Source organism: Pan paniscus, chromosome 14 (genome assembly GCF_029289425.2).
Source record: "Pan paniscus chromosome 14, NHGRI_mPanPan1-v2.0_pri, whole genome shotgun sequence".
Classification (NCBI taxonomy): Eukaryota; Metazoa; Chordata; class Mammalia; order Primates; family Hominidae; genus Pan; species Pan paniscus.
Window position 1 is genome coordinate 98,397,022 of NC_073263.2, and position 5,420 is coordinate 98,402,441.

Below are 5,420 nucleotides of genomic sequence, written 5' to 3' on the forward strand. Positions count from 1 at the left end.
TTTCATTAAGAGTGCATACAAGTACTTATCTTGCCATATACTCATATTTTCCAAATCACCACCAATCTGAGGCATGAAAAGCTCTAGTTCATTTGTGCTTAAATTGCTCACTAGTGACACCTGAACCTATTTAACATAGATTAGAGATTTGTATTTCTTCTTTTGTAAATTATATCCTAGGTTCTCTAGGCGCTTTGTGCTACATTGTTGATTTGCAAGAGCTCTTTATATAAATAGTATTTACTGATATTGCTTTCCATATCTGTGGCATATGGTGGTAGTTCTAATACTTGAGAAGATGGCAGTTGTTTGGAGCTTGTCTTTTGTAGGTGGCTAAGAACAGTGGATTGCAAGAATGCCACTAGATATCTGCAAAAGCAAGATAAGTAGCTGGAAGCAGTGGAGGAGTTTCAGGTAACACTTTACAGCAGTGAAATAATTTTCGATGAGCTGCAAAGTCTCTGCCAGAAGAGCCAACTATTGCCTCTCAGCAGAGAGGTGCCAAGAATCCCCTCTGCTCCGCATCTCAGCTCATTGCTTCATCTTATTCCTGTTCATACTTGACTGCATTGGGAAACTCTCATTGACTATGGAAGGCCCAAGGCCTTGGAGGGAAAGCAGGAATAATGATGAGTATTTGCTAAATTCAAACTTTAAGACAAAGGCTGTAGGCGAACGCTGTATTTTCTTAATATCTGTTTTTAATGAGAGTTACAGATCATTCCATTTTATGTAGTTTCCAAATCAGATCTATTGTACCATAAACCTATTTGTAATTCTCAAGCAGCTAAGAGCACAGCACACCTTATTCTCTGCTGTGTCAAATTTTGCTGAAAGCCAGTACATTCATCTCCAGAGGAGTCTTGAAAATATGTCAACAGTTCTCCTGTTTGCACTTAAGGCTGGACATGTGTAAGGCTAATCATAGAACAATGTAACTGTCATGCTGCCAGGGCCACTGAAATCCCACCTGTCTCTGCTTCACTTCAGGGATTTTTGTCCCCATTCTCCTGAGACAGCGAAGTCATTTAGCTGATACCTGTTTGCTAAGTGGCTTCAGAATAGATAGCTTGTGCTAAATAGTGCTTGACAGTTGATTTCTCTTCAAATCTTCAGCTGGACAAATGTCTGCCCAGTCCCAAGCCTCTCTTTCTTAGATACCAGGTGCAGAACCTACACACAAGTCTCTGGAAACGTTTAAAGGTTAGATGCTTCCTATAGGGCAATCGAAAGTAATTTTCACTACTTGTGTGCACGTCTTTATGTGTTCCAGAGGGAAGATGTTCGTATGCCTTGAAAAGCTGGATGAAATACTATCTCGTTTCTATGAGCCTGATTCACTCTGATCATGCTACTTTTACATCATGGCTTCAAGTTCTTTATCTAATTACTGTATGTCCTCATGGGTGTCTATAGAGGGGGAGGGGTGCTTTTTTTTTCTTTTCCTTATTTCTCTAAGAAAGAAAGGTGTGCTTTTCTTACTACAAGGCTACAGTAACCAAAACAGCATGGTACTGGTGCCAAAACAGATACATAGACCAATGGAACAAAACAGAGGCTGCAGAAATAACACCACACATCGACAACTATATGATCTTTGACAAACCTGACAAAAACAAGCAATGGGGAAAGGAAAGGATTTCCTATTTAATAAATGGTGTTGGGAAAACTGACTAGCCATATGCAGAACACTGAAACTGGACCCCTTCCTTACATACTTTCAAATTGTAAAGGTACTTATTTAAATTGTAAATTATAAAGGTACAAATTAAATTAAAGGTACAATGTACAATTTAAATTAAATTGTACAATTAAATTGTAAAAGTACAATTTACTTATAATAAAATGCACAGATTTTAAATGTAGTTTGAAGTGTTTTGACAAATGCATACATGTGTGTAACTACCACTCCAATCAAGATCTAGAATATTTCTATCACCCTGTCATCTTCATGCTCGTTCTAGTCAATTCATCTTCATCCCTGCCACCTTGCTTTCTATAACTATATTTTAGTTTTGAATGTTCTAGAACTTCATAGAAATAGAATCACTCAGCATGAATTCTTTTGTACCTTGTTTCTTTTGCTCAATACAATGCTTTGAGAATTAATCTATGTTGTTTTATCAGCACTTCATTATTATTGTTATTATTGTATTTATGTTAAAATACCACAGTTTGTTTATCCATTAAATTGTTGATAGGCATTTGGGTTGTTTCTAGTTTTTGCTTTTTATGTCATTTTATGGACATATGTTTTATCAGGACATAAAAAGCATTAACTGTAAATAGAAAGACTGATAAGTAGGACTACTTTAAAAGTAAGAATTTCTGTTTATCTAAAGGCGTACTAAGACAGGGGAAGGCAAATTGCTGAGTGACAGAAGATAGCTGCAATACGACCAAGAACGCATAACCAGAATATACAAATAATTCCTACAACTCATTTCATTTATTTTGAGTAAATATCTAGTAGTATAATTCCTCTGCCTTAGGTTAAGATACATTTGCTTTTATTTAGAAAAATGAATAAAACTACTGAACTGTTTTCCCAAGTGTTTGTACTGTTTTGTAGTCAGCAATGTATGAAAGTCCGTGCTCTGCCTCTTGGCCAACATTTGGTATTATCATCTTTAATTTTAACCATTCTAGTAAGTATAAAGTAGTATCTTACTTTGGTTTTAATTTGCATTTTCCTGATAACTAAAGTGTTGAGCACCTTTTCATTTGCTTACTGGCTACTCATATGTCTTCTTTTTTTGTATAAAATGGCAGCTTCTTTATTTTGCATAGATTAATTTCAGAACAAAATTTAAAAAAAAACCACAATACACAACATCCAATCCTGTTGTCAAATTAGGGAGTAAATGGGGCTTGATGCCCTTGTTTCCTGCCTTAGATACAAGGATGGGAGAGAAAAAACACTAGAAATCATTGGAGTGAGGCAGCTGGGACAGGGCCACTCAAGGCTGTGGTGGGAGCCCTGAGAACACTACACAGAGCGCACAAGGTTTCCAAGCGTGAACTCCTGATCTATTCCTTTCATGTGAGACACATCCTCATTGCCCTCAAATGGGGGGATCTCATCAGGAACAGTAGCAGTGGGTTCCTGTGCTGTCACTTCATCTTCATTGATACCTAGACCTAGCTTGATCATGCAGGTGTAGTTGGAGTGGGTCTGTGGATCCTCAAGGAAGAAGCCAGAAGAACAGCTTGGTTTTCAACAGCAGCACCACCCGGTCCTTGACAGCCTTGTCGTTCTTGTCCGCCTCAGCCTTCTGCCACAGCGTCTCCACAATAGTGTAGTCATGTTGATCTCCAGGTTCTCTTTGGCCATCACGTAACCCATCATAGAGTTGTCCCAAAGTGCCTGGGCTTTCACAATCTGCTCCATAATGGCTGTCAAGCCATAGATGGTTGTCAAAATGCAGCCGGTGAAGATTCAAGTGTATTGGAGGCTGTCACCTTCTCAGCCTTCTTATCCAAGATTATTTTCATGGACTTGCCGAGGTTCTCAAGCTTCACCTTGCACTCTTCCATTTTCTTCTTCTCCTCCTCACCCTCTGGTAGCTCCAGACCCTCCTTGGTAACTGAGACGAGGCACTTCCCATCAAACTCCTTGAGCTGCTGCATGCGGTACTCATCAGTGGGGTTGGTCATATGCACTACCTCAAAGGCCTGCTTCCACACTCACTCCACGAAAGCAGAGCTGGCCACCTGTTCGTTGCTCTCACCAGTGATGTAGTAGGTGGATTTCCGTGTCTCCTTCATGCAAGAGACATATTCTAACAGAGATGTCATCCCATCTCCAGACTGAGAGCTGTGAAAGTGCAGCAGCTCAGACAGGTGTCGCCAGTTAGGGGAGTCCTCGGGGATTCCAAACATTAGATTTTTAGAGAATGCCTCATAGAATTTCTCGTAACTCTCTTTGTCTTCTGCCAACTTAGAGAAGAGCTCAAGGCACCAGTTAACAATGTTTCTGTGAATTACTTTCAAGATTTTGCTCTCCTGGAGCATTTCTCAAATGTTCAGGGGTAGATCCTCAGAGTCAACCATACCACAGATAAAGTTGAAATCCTCTGGTATCAACTCATCACAGCTGTGCACGATGAACACATGAAGGACGTAGAGTTTGATGGTGTCTTTATTCTTATTGTTCTCAAAGAGGTCAAAAGGAGCCCGATAAGGGATGAACAACAACGCCCTGAATTCCAACTGACCTTCTATAGAGAAGTGCTTGACTGCCAAGTGGTCTTCCCAGGCATTAGTGTGGCTGTTACAGAATTCTCCATACTCCTGGGTGATGTAATCATGGTTTCTTGTCCAAATAGTCTTGATCTTGTTTAGTTCTTCCTGATTAATGTATTTCTCTTTGATCTTCTCGGTTTTCTTTTTCTTATCCTTACCACTTCCATCCTCCTCATTTGAACCCACATTTTCAATCTTGGGTTTTTCCTCATTATATTTATCTTCCTATTATTTCTTGCCTTTCTCTTCCTCTGCCTCATCATCACTGATTTCCTTCTCTCTTTCCTTCCTCAGATAGAGGGTGATGGGTTAGCCTATGAACTGTGAGTGCTTTTTCACTGCGTCTTTGACCCATCTCTCTTCTAAGTACTCTGTCTGGTTTTCTTTAAGGTGGAGGATCATTTTGGTACCTCTGCCGTGGTCAGCACATACAGTGAAGGAACCCCCACCAGAAAACTCCCAGGCTCACTGTTCATCATCATTGTGCTTTGTGATCACAACCACTTTCTCTGCCACCAGATAGGCAGAATGAAAGCCAACACCAAATTGACAATCATGGAGATGTCTGCACCAGCCTGAAGAGCCTCCATAAATCCTTTAGTCTCAGACTTGGCAATGGTTCCCGAATTATTTATGAAATCAACTTTGTCATGCAAATGCCTGTGTCCACCAAAGTCAGGGTGTATTCCTGAGGGTTGGGCATGATGTCAATTTTCAGCTCTTTACTACTGTCCAACTTGTTAGTGTCTGCCAGTCTCTCATAGAGAATCTTGTCCAAGGCATCAGAAGCATTAGAAATCAACACTTGAAGGAAAAATCTGCTTGTTGGAATAGAAAATATTGATAATAAGAGACCTGAGTTGGGCAATTTCTGTCTGAAAGGCAAAAGTCTCCACCTCCTCCTCTCCATGGTGTACTTCCTCAGACATCTTGAAAAGAAAAGCCTTACAAGTACTAGAGAGCAAGATGGGTTGGGACTGTCCCACATGTATGTGGCACCAAGGCTGTGCAACAGTGACTTGGAGCCCATATGTCTTCTTTTGAATTGAATTTTCTTTTCAAGTCTTTTGTACATTTTTCAAAATGAGGTTATTTTCTTTTTATTATTGAGTTTTAAGAGTTTCCTAATATACTCTGGATAAAAGTTATTTGTCAGATATTTGTGTTACAAATGT

General features: G+C 39.8%; 1 pseudogene; it reads right to left on the bottom strand.

Annotated features, from left to right (window-relative positions):
• Window positions 1-2,989: 2,989 nt before the first annotated feature.
• On the bottom strand, window positions 2,990-5,174 carry LOC134728818 (heat shock protein HSP 90-beta-like; annotated as a pseudogene).
• Window positions 5,175-5,420: the final 246 nt, after the last annotated feature.